Genomic DNA, 12,513 nt, shown 5'->3' with positions numbered 1-12,513 from the left:
GTCCAAATGAAAGGTCTCAACCCAAAGCATCACATATTTCCCTGCATAGATGCTGCCTGACCTGATAAGTTCCTCCAGTATTTGGTGTGTTCGTCAATATAATTGGCTGCTCAGTCTCTTTAATGACATCACTGATGTGGGAGACCATACATTCCTGTGAAGTGATTTCCCAGAGTAAATATCATCAGAATGGAGGAGATCTAAATGAGAAGATGACTGGATCCTCCGGGACAGCTTTAACCGAGATCAGCAGCAGACACCATCACTTCACTGTTGACTGCAGAATGTTGGCCCCTGTGTCTATTAAAACACCAGGGGAAATTTCCTGGCCAGTTCCAAGTTGCTCAATACTCCCATAAACTTCTGAATTAAGTCAACTTTTTCTCAGTCATTCCTCCCAGGAAGCTAATGGGAAAAGCTAACCCAATACAGTGCAATAAGATGTTTGCTGCATCTAGATTAGAATTACAGGTTATAAATTTAGAGTGAGAGCCGAAATATTAAATGGGGAATCTGAAGGGAAGCTTCTTCATAGAGGGTGGTGTGAGTTTTGAATGAGTTGTCAGTGAAAGTGGAAGATGTGGATTCAATTGTAACATTTAAGAGAAGTTTTGATAGGTACAGGGGAATGAGAGGGTTATGGAGGGCTGCAGCTGGGTGTAGACAGATGTGATGAGGCAGAAGACTGAGTTGGCATGGACTAGATGGGCCAAAAGGCCTATGTCTGTGCTTTTGTGCTCCACGACTCTAAATCCTCCAATTTGTAGTTTAGCAGTGATCAATCACCACAGCACCTTATTCATGTACGTTAAGTCCCAACGAAGTCCAACGGCAGGGCACAGTGCTCCAAGTAACAGTCAATTGCTCCACCCAGTGTCAAAGCTGGGAATTCCAAATTTGGCAATGGGTACAATGTGGTTCGCAATTTTGGTTTACTTTTTCCCCTCTTGCAAAAGTACAATTTTGTGGCTGAGCACTCGAATACTCTGTGTGACCAGAGACAAGAGGGCATGACTGCGAGTGAGGCAGGGAGGGGGATTCAAGGGGTAGTGCTCGAGGAGCTTCAGCCCTTGAGCTTGTGCAACAGGTAATGGGGATAGTATAGTCATGGAGATGAACACAGTTCTCTGTCACAAGGATCAAGATTCCCGAAGACTATGTTGTCTGCCTGGTGTCCGGGTAAGGGACTTCTCCTCTGACCTGCGGAGAAATTTGGAGTGGGAGGGGAAGGATCCAGTTGCCATGATCCATGTGGGTACCAGCAACTTAGGAAGAACAAGGAAAGAGGTTCCTCTGAGGGAATTTGAGCAGCTAAATTAAAACAGAACCAGAAGGTAATAATCTCTGGATCATTACCTGAGCCATGTGAGAATTGACACAGGATAAGTAAAACCTAAGAACTAAAGTTCAAAGTTCAAGTAAAATACATGATCAGAGTACATACATATCAACAGATACAACCCTGAGATTCTTTTTCCTGTGGGCATACTCAGCAAATCTATACTACAGTAACTGTAAACAGGATCAATGAACAACAAACTGAGCAAATATGAATATAAATAAATAGCAATAAAAATGAATGCATGAAATGATGAGATTAAGAGAACCTAAAGTGATATCACTGGCTGTGGAAAGACTAGAAATGGTATGAGAGTAGTCATCCTCTTTTGTTTAAGAGCCTGATGGTTGAGGGGTAGTAACTGTTTTTGACAATGGTGAACTAAATGCATGGCTTAAATATTGGTGTGGAGAAGTGGGTTTGAATTCATAGGACATTAGCACCAGTATTGGGGATGGAGGGATATGCTAAGTTGGGACAGGTTCCATTCCATACTGCGGCTAGCGTCATGGTGGAACACCAAAACTAGGGCTGTAGATAAGGTTTAATTCTAAATAGAAGGTTGGGAGGGGCAGGTTCAGCAGGTTGGAAAAGTACAGATAAAGCCAAAGGAAAGGAGATGCTACTGAAGTTTCCAAAAGAATAAGACAACAATATAGAATGGGGTAAAAGTTAAGAGTTCAGGCAACATGGAGGAAAAATTGAAAAGTACGGTGGTGAATACAGAGCTGAAGGTGTTATATTTGAATGCACGCAGTACGAGGGGTGATTTATAAGTTCGTGGCCTAAGGTAGAAGGAGTCAATTTTAGAAAATCTAGCACATTTATTTTTCAACATAGTCCCCCCCTACATTTACACACTTAGTCCAGCGGTCGTGGAGCATATGGATCTTGGACCTCCGGAAAGTGTCTACAGCAGGGGTGATTGATAAGTTTGTGGCCTAAGGTAGAAGGAGGAGTTATACAGCTCTCGTTACATGCACATGCAGGTCAACTCTTTGAGTGATGATGCAAAAAGTTTGAAGTTAATAACTCAACTCCTTCTTCTTTAGGCCATGAACTTATCAATCACCCCGATGAATTATTAACTGATGAGTTATTAACTTCAAACTGTCTGCATAATCACTCAAAGAGTTGAACTGCATGTGCCTGTAACAAGAGCTGTATAACTCATCTCGTTCTACTTTAGGCCACAAACTTATCCATTACCCCTGCTGTAGACACTTTCTGGAGGTCTAAGATCCATATGCTCCACGACCGCTGGACTAAGTGTGTAAATGTAGGAGGGGACTATGGTGAAAAATTAATGTGCTAGGTTTTCTAAAATTGACTCCTTCAACCTTAGACCACAAACTTATCAATCACCCCTCTTATATGAAAAAAGTTCGATGGTCTTGTAGTGCAGTTAGAAATTGGAAAGTGTGACATTGTGGGCATCACAGAATTGTGATTGAAAGGGGATCACAACTGGGAGTTTAACATTCAAGGGTACACATCATTTTGAAACATAGAAACATAGAAACATAGAAAATAGGTGCAGGAGTAGGCTATTCAGCCCTTCGAGCCTGCACCGCCATTCAGTATGATCATGGCTGATCATCCAACTCAAAACCCTGTACCTGCTTTCTCTCCATACCCCCGATCCCTTTAGACACAAGGGCCATATCTAACTTCCTCTTAAATATAGCCAATGAACTGGCCTCAACTGTTTCCTGTGGCAGAGAATTCCACAGATTCACCACTCTCTGTGTGAAGAAGTTTTTCCTCATCTCGGTCCTAAAAGGCTTCCCCTTTATCCTTAAACTGTGACCCCTCGTTCTGGACTTCCCCAACATCGGAAACAATCTTCCTGCATCTAGCCTGTCCAATCCCTTTAGAATTTTATACATTTCAATAAGATCCCCCCTCAATCTTCTAAATTCCAGTGAGTCTAAGCCTAGTCGATCCAGTCTTTCTTCATATGAAAGTCCTGCCATCCCAGGAATCAATCTGGTGAACCTTCTTTGTACTCCCTCTATGGCAAGAATGTCTTTCCTCAGATTAGGGGACCAAAACTGCACACAATATCCTAGGTGCGGTCTCATCAAGGCCTTGTACAACTGCAGTAGAACCTCCCTGCTCCTGTACTCAAATGCTTTTGCTATGAATGCCAACATACCATTTGCCTTTTTCACCGCCTGCTGTACCTGCATGCCCACCTTCAATGACTGGTGTACAATGACACCCAGGTCTCGTTGCATCTCCCCTTTTCCTAATCAGCCACCATTCAGATAATAATCTGTTTTCCTGTTCTTGCAACCAAAGTGGATAACCTCACATTTATCCACATTAAATTGCATCTGCCATGAATTTGCCCACTCACTTAACCTATCCAAGTCACCCTGCATCCTCTTAGCATCCTCCTCACAGCTAACACCGCCGCCCAGCTTCGTGTCATCCGCAAACTTGGAGATGCTGCATTTAATTCCCTCGTCTAAATCATTAACATATATTGTAAACAACTGGGGTCCCAGCACTGAGCCTTGCGGTACCCCACTAGTCACTGCCTGCCATTCTGAAAAGGTCCCATTTACTCCCACTCTTTGCTTCCTGTCTGCCAACCAATTCTCTATCCACATCAATAACATACCCCCAATACCATGTCCTTTAAGTTTGCACACTAATCTCCTGTGTGGGACCTTGTCAAAAGCCTTTTGAAAATCTAAATATACCACATTCACTGGCTCTCCCCTATCCACTCTACTAGTTACATCTTCAAAAAATTCTATATGATTCGTCAGACATGATTTTCCTTTCACAAATCCATGCTGACTTTGTCCGATGATTTCACCTCTTTCCAAATGTGCTGTTATCACATCATTGATAACCGACTCTAGCATTTTCCCCACCACCGATGTCAGACTCACCGGTCTATAATTCCCCGGTTTCTCTCTCCCTCCTTTTTTAAAAAGTGGGGTTACATTAGCCACCCTCCAATCCTCAGGAACTAATCCAGAATCTAAGGAGTTTTGAAAAATTATCACTAATGCATCCACTATTTCTTGGGCTACTTCCTTAAGCACGCTGGGATGCAGACCATCTGGCCCTGGGGATTTATCTGCCTTTAATCCCTTCAATTTACCTAACACCATTTCTCTACTAACATGTATTTCCCTCAGTTCCTCCATCTCATTAGGCCTTCGGTCCCTTACTATTTCTGGAAGATTATTTATGTCCTCCTTAGTGAAGACAGAACCAAAGTAGTTATTCAATTGGTCTGCCATGTCTTTGTTCTCTATGATCAATTCACCTGTTTCTGACTGTAAAGGACCTACATTTGTCTTGACCAATCTTTTTCTTTTCACGTATCTATAAAAGCTTTTACAGTCAGTTTTTATGTTCCCTGCCAGCTTTCTCTCATAATCTTTTTTCCCTTTCCTAATTAAGCCCTTTGTCCTCCTCTGCTGGTCTCTGAATTTCTCCCAGTCCTCAGGTGTGCCGCTTTTTCTGGCTAATTTATATGTTTCTTCTTTGGACTTGATACTATCCCTAATTTCCCTTGTCAGCCACGGGTGCACTACCTTCCCTGGTTTATTCTTTTGCCAAACTGGGATGAACAATTGTTGTAGTTCATCCATGCAATCTTTAAATGCTTGTCATTGCATATCCACCGTCAACCCTTTAAGTATCATTTGCCAGTCTATCTTAGCTAATTCACGTCTCATACCTTCAAAGTTACCCTTCTTTAAGTTCAGAACCTTTGTTTCTGAATTAACTATGTCACTCTCCATCTTATAGAAGAATTCCACCATATTATGGTCACTCTTACCCAAGGGGCCTTGCACGACAAGATTGCTAACTAACCCTTCCTCATTGCTCAATACCCAGTCTAGAATGGCCTGCTCTCTAGTTGGTTCCTCGACGTGTTGGTTCAGAAAACCATCCCGCATACATTCCAAGAAATCCTCTTCCTCAGCACCCTTACCAATTTGGTTCACCCAATCTATATGTAGATTGAAGTCACCCATCATAACTGCTGTTCCTTTATTGCACGCGTTTCTAATTTCCTGTTTAATGCCATCCCCAACCTCACTACTACTGTTAGGTAGCCTGTACACAACTCCCACCAGCGTTTTCTGCCCCTTAGTGTTATGCAGCTCTACCCTTATCGATTCCACATCCTCCAGGCTAATGTCCTTCCTTTCTATTGCATTAATCTCCTCTCTAACCAGCAATGCTACCCCACCTCCTTTTCTTTCCTGTCTATCCCTCCTAAATATTGAATATCCCTGGATGTTGAGCTCCCATCCTTGGTCACCCTGGAGCCATGTCTCTGTGATCCCAACTATATCATATTCATTAATAACTATCTGCACATTCAATTCATCCACCTTGTTACGAATGTTCCTCGCATTGACACACAAAGCCTCCAGGCTTGTTTTTACAACATTCTTAGGCCTTATACAATTACGTTGAAAAGTGGCCTTTTTTGCTTTTTGTCCTGGATTTGCCTGCCTGCCACTTTTACTTTTCACCTTACTACTTTTTGCTTCTACCCTCATTTTACACCCCTCTGTCTCTCTGCACTTGTTCCCATCCCCCTGCCACATTAGTTTAAAGCCTCCTGAACAGCAGTAGCAAACATTGGTTCCAGTCCAGCCCAGGTGCAGACCGTCCTGTTTATACCGGTCCCACCTCCCCCTGAACTGGTTCCAATGCCCCAGAAATTTGAATCCCTCCCCCTTGCACCATTTTTCAAGCCACGTATTCATCTGAAATATCCTCCTATTTCTACTCTGACTAGCACGTGGCACTGGTAGTAATCCAGAGATTATTACCTTTGTGGTCCTACTTTTTAGTTTATCTCCTAACTCCCTAAATTCACCTTGTAGGACCTCATCCGTTTTTTACCTATATCGTTAGTACCTATGTGCACCACGACCACTGGCTGTTCACTTCCCACTCCAGAATGTCCTGCAGCTGCTCAGAGATATCCTTGACACTTGCACCAGGGAGGAACATACCATCCTGGAGTCTCGTTTGCGGCCACAGAAACGCCTATCTATTCCCCTTACAATCGAATCCCCTATCACTATAGCTCTCCCACTCCTTTTCCCTCCTGTGCCGCAGAGCCACCCATGGTGCAATGAACTCGGCTGTTGCTGCCTTCCCCTGATGAGGCATCTCCCCCAACAGTATCCAAAACAGTATATCTGTTTAGGAGGGAGATGACCCCAGGGGACTCCTGCACTACCTGCATACTGCTACGCTGTCTAGTGGCCACCCCTTCCCTTTCTGCCTGTATAGCCTTTACCTGCGGTGTGACCAACTCACTGAACGTGCTATTCATGACTTTCTCAGCATCACGGATGCTCCAGTATGAATCCAATCGCAGCTCCAGACGCTCAATGCGGTCTGCCAGAAGCTGCAGTTGGACACACTTCCTGCACACATAGTCGTCAGGGACACTGGAAGTATCCCTGATTTCTCACATGCTGCAGGATGAACAAACCACGGGGCTGATTTCAGCTGCCATGACCTACCCAATACTTGCCTCAACTTCTGAAACTTTCTCCTTTGAAAGGAACTTACCCAGCCTTACCTCACTTGTAGTGAAGCTCGTCCTCAGCCTCTTGTCGAAGCCTCTCGAGTCAAAGCCTCAAATCTCTACTTCTTCACTGGCCCACTCACTCACTGGCTGCTTTCCACAGGACAGGCAGATGTGCAGAGAGGGTGGGGTGACTCTGTTAGTGAAAAATGAAATCAAATACTTAGAAAGAAGTGACATAGCATCAGAAGATGTGGAATCCTTGTGAATAGAGTTGAGAAATTGCTATGGTAAAAAGACCCAGGTGGTAATTATATATAGCCCTCTGAACGATAGCCAGGATGTGTGGTACAAATTACAATCGGAGATAGAAAAGTTCAAGTAAAAAGGACAATGTTATGATGGTCAAGGGGGAATTTCAATATGCATGTAAACTGGGAAATTAAGTTGGTGCTGGATTTCCCAAAGCCAAGTTTAGCACCTTTGGACCCAGAAGGATTGTCATCAATCAAACTGGGCAAAGTATCAACAAGGTGAATAGATTGGTCCTCCCCAAGGGGCCAAACTTCGCTCCAGTCCCCAGAGCTACACCTTATCAAGAAGACATTGGCAGAGTGAAGCAAGCAGTCTGGAAGCTACCACTGGACACCTTGGAGAAGGTAGGGAAAAAGGTCTGCATGGCCCTCAAAAGAGCCGATTTGCTGAAACTGAACATTACAAAAGGAAAGTGACTGGCCTTCCAAGCAGTGCTGCGAAAACCAGCCATCATGATTTTACCAACGGACAACCAAAATGCAATGATCCTGATGTCCTCGGAGGAATACCACAGGAAAGTCTTTCAGATTCTGGATGATTCCCCCTATAGAGTTCTACAGTGGAATCCCACAGACTCGATTGCAAGGATGAACTCTGCCTTACAGAAGAAATACAGACTGTCAGCAGGGATATGCAAGACACTTCTACCTCGAGGCACCAATACCACCAAGACTTTACGGGCTCCTTGATGTACACAAGGGAGGTTCCCCCATGAGGCTTATCATCAGTGTGATAAATTCTCCAACTTACTACCCTGCTGAGTATTTAACGACCATTCTGTCTCCCTTTGTTGGCGCTGTGAGCGTCACATCACAAATTCGACCAGCTTCGTAAAAATGATAACCTACATCCAGATGACCCTGGACGGCATAATGTCAGTTTCAAAGTGATGTCCCTGTTCACGTGAGTTCCCATTAAGGTCAGCTTGTTCCTCCAGTGGCCAAGGTTTGATAGGGTACCACATCGATGTAATTTCTCTATATACTATGAACAGATGGATGGAGTGGCCATGGGATCACCCTTGTCACCGGCTATTGGTAATCGCTACATGGAGGATTTTGAGGAGAGGGTTCTGAGTTCATCGTCCTTACACAAATGCTTCTTCAAATACGTCGATGACACCTTTGTAGTGTGGCCTCATGGACTCCAGGTAAACCAACAGATCCACAGCCATCTGAATGGTGTACAGGCAAACATTCAATTTCAATGGAGATGGAGAAGAATGGTTGCCTCCCACTCCTGTACATTCTAATATGACGGAAACTGGACAGTAGCCTCAGACATGGTGTCTATCAGAAGCCCATTCACACAGACTTAAACTTCAACAATAACAGCCACCATCATGCCTCCCAATATAGAGCGGTTCTTTCTACTTTGATTAACTGTGTGAAAACTATTTTGGACCTGGAGAGTCACCGTGAGGAAATAAAATGATTATGCACAACATTCCTCCAGAATGGCTACAAGGCGAAGGAAATCAATCGGGCCCTTAAAAGAACCAATGGAAAAACCGGGAAACCCAACAATGAAGGGGTACCCATCACTACCACCTGTCTTCCCTGTATTTCCATGGAAGGATTGCCAGGATCTTGAAGAAGTACCAGATTAATATCATCCCCCAAATCATTAAGAAAGCTCAAGTCCCAGCTTATCCGGGTCAAAGCTGACCTGTGACTCAGGACAGCTGGCGTTTACAGGATTCCCTGTGAATGTGGAGCAGCGTATATCGGCCAGACAGTGCGCACAGTGGAAACCTACATCAAGGCCCATTGGAGGTGTGCCTGTTTGGGTTACGCAGAGAAATCGGTGGTAGCAGAACATCGCATTAGCAATGTTCATTTGGCGGCGCAAAACCACTGTGTAGCGCCAGTGGCTTTTGGGATCAGCAGGTGAAGGAAGCAATTGAAATAAGACTAGAGAAAAATAATTTTAACAAAGGTGAAGATCTTGCTCTCAGTACGAACTGAAATTTGAATGTTAACAAGGTGGGACAGTGGAAACTTGATTGGTTGAGGACCAACCGATCAGGAGGGATGGATAATGGGAATATATATAACAGCAGACTAGACGTGCCTAGGCATCATCCCTGATGAAGATGGCGGAGTTTGTCATTGAAACGTCAGTTAAAATCAAGAAGCCTGAGAAGAGTTTATTTGTCATATACGCTGGGAAAGCACTAGATCCTTTTTCAAATTATGGACCTGTGTTCTACAACACTCCTCAGTGCCCTACCATTCACGGTGTAAGACCTACTTTGATTGTTCTTACCAAAGTACAACACCTGCGTTTGTCTGCATTAAATTCCATCTGCCAGTTTTCAGTCCATTTTTTCAGCTGGTTCAGATCCCACTTTAAGCCATGATAGCCTTCCATGCTGTCCGCTCCACCCCAAATCTTGGTGTCCTCCAAAAATTTGCTGATCCAGATCACTGATATAGAGGGCAAACAGCAAAGTAATGAATCAGATTTGATTAGGGAGCTTAAAGTAAAGAAACCCTTAGGAGACAGTGATCATAATGTCAGTCTTTACTGTGGAAGTCACAATCAGCATGCCTGATGTTGTAGTGTAAGAAGGAAGAGAAGTGGGTGTAGTTACTGTTACAAGAGAAAAAGTGCTTAGAAAGCTGAAAGACCTAAAGGTACATAGGTCACCCAGACTAGATGAACTGCACCCTAGGGTTCTGAAAGAGGTAGCAGTAGAGATTGTGGTGGCATTGGAAATGATCTTTCAAAAATCATTGGCATGGTGCCAGAGGACTGGAACATTGCAAATGTCACTCCACTCTTTAAGAAAGGAAGAAGGCAGTTGAAAGGATATCATAAACCAGTTAGCCTGACCTCAGTGGTTGGGAGGATGTTAAGGTCAATTGTTAAGGATGAGGTGATGGAGTACTTGGTGACACAGTGTAAGATAGTACAAAGTCAGCATAGTTTCCATCAGGGAAAATCCTGCCTGACGAAAATGTTCGAATTCTTTGAGAAGATTACAAGTAGGATAGTTAAAGGGGATGTAGTGGATGTTGTATATTTGGACTTTCAGAAGGCCTTTGACAAGGTGCCACACATGAGGCTGCTTACCAAGTTTAGAGCGCATAGTATTACGGGAAAGTTACTAACATGGTTAGAGCTTTGGCTGATTAGTAGGAGGGAGCGAGTGGGAATAAAAGGATCCTTTTCTGGTTGGCTGACAGTGACTAGTGGTGTTCTGCAGGGGTTTGTGTTGGGACCACTTCTTTTTATGCTGTAAATAAATGATTTAGATGATGGAATAGATAGGTTCTGGATTAGACACAGCATCAAAGGTTATAGGGGAAGGCCGAGAAAAGGGGGTGAGGAGGGGTGAAAGGAACAGTCATGATTGAATGGCTTTAATGCCATGTCCAATCAAGAACCTATCAATCTCTGCCTTAAATACACCCAACAACCTGGCCTCCACAGCTGCACATGGCAACAAATTCCATAAATTCACTGCCCTTTGGCTAAAGAAGTTTCTCCTCATCTCTGTTTTTAAAGGGCACCCCTCTATCCTGAGGCTGTGCCCTCTTGTCCTAGACTCTCCCACCATGGGAAACATCCTTTCCACATCTACTCTGTTTAGAGCTTTCAACAACTGAAAGGTTTCAATGAGATTCCCCTCCCCCCCATCCTTCTAAATTCCAGTGAGTACAGACCTAGAGCTATCAAACGTTCCTCGTATGATAACCCTTTCATTCCCGGAATCATCCTTGTGAACCTCCATTGGACCTTCCCCAACACCAGCACATCTTTTCTTCTATGAGGAGCCCAAAACTGCTCACAATACTCAAGCTGATGCCTCACCGGTGCCTTATAAAGCCTAAGCATCACATCCTTGCTCTTGTATTATAGATCTGTTGAAATGAATGCTAACATTGCATTTGCCTTCCTCACCACCGACTCAACCTGCAAGTTAACCTTTAGGATGTTCTGCACAAGGACTCCCAATCCCTTCGCATCTCAGATTTTTAGATTTTCTCCCTGTTTAGAAAACAGTCTGCACATTTATTTCTACTAGTGACCATGCATTTTCCAACATTGTATTTCATTTGCCACTTTCTTGCCTATTCTCCTAATCTGTCTAAGTCCTTCTGCATCCTACCTGTTTCCTCAACACTACCTGCCCCTCCACCAATCTTCGTATCATCTGCAAACTTGGCAGCAAAGCCATCTATTCCATCATCTAAATCATTTATTTACAGCATAAAAAGAAGCGGTCCCAACACCAACCACTGCCGAACACCACTAGTCACTGACAGCCAACCAGAAAAGGATCCTTTTATTCCCACTCACTGCCTCCTACCAATCAGCCAAGGCTCTAACCATGTTAGAAACTTTCCTGCAATACCATAGGCTCCTAACTTGGTAAATAGCCTCATACGTGGCACCTCATGAATGGCCTTCTGAAAGTCCAAATATACAACATCCACTGCGTCCCCTTTATCTATCCTACTTGTAATCTCCTCAAAGGATTCCAACAGGTTCGTCAGACAAGATTTTCCCTTAAGGAAACCATGCTGAGTTTGTTTTATCTTGTCCTGTGCCACCATCACCTCATCCTTAACTCCAACATCTTCCCAAGCACTGATGTCAGGTTAACTGGTCTAAAATTTCCTTTCTGCTGCCTTCCTCCTTTCTTAAAGAGTGGAGTAACATTTGCAATTTTCCAGTCCTCTGGCACCATGCCAGAGTTCAATAATTTTTGAAAGATCATTGCTAATGCCACCACAATCTCTACTGCTATCTCTTTCAGAACCCTAGGGTGCAGTTCATCTAGTCTGGGTGACCTATGTACCTTTAGGTCTTTCAGCTTTTGAGCACCTTCTCCCTGGTCATAGTAACTGTAGTAAATACCTGAAGTACCTACATCTACTTACCTAATAAAGCCGCAAGGCATTTGATTTCTCTAAATGAGGGGGTTTTGAGAGATGGTTCAGACACTTTGAAATATTTAGAGTTGTAAGCAATCTCACTCAGGCTTCAGAAGAGTTTAAAGTAAGCACATTAATATACTTCTATAGGTGACAAAACAGATATTGTGGCTTTCTGACAAATGTAAAGAATACTTCACAGAGAAGCAGAATGTGGTACATGAGATGAAACAGGGTGCAGTCAGGAAGACTACAGAAAGAGGTGACTGTAAAGCTCAGCTCAAACAAACCAGACACGTGAAACAAAGAACAGGTAAATGCAGGAGATGCGGAAAGTCTCCATCCCACGTCAAAGAGCTCTGTCCAGCAAAAGAAGTGAAATGCCATCAATCCAATCGAATTGGCCTGTCATGGTCCCTTCTGGCAATCGCCCACCTGGCTATTTA

The sequence above is a fragment of the Hemitrygon akajei genome, chromosome 5 (assembly GCF_048418815.1).
Source record: "Hemitrygon akajei chromosome 5, sHemAka1.3, whole genome shotgun sequence".
Lineage (NCBI taxonomy): Eukaryota > Metazoa > Chordata > Chondrichthyes > Myliobatiformes > Dasyatidae > Hemitrygon > Hemitrygon akajei.
This window is presented reverse-complemented; position numbering follows the sequence as displayed.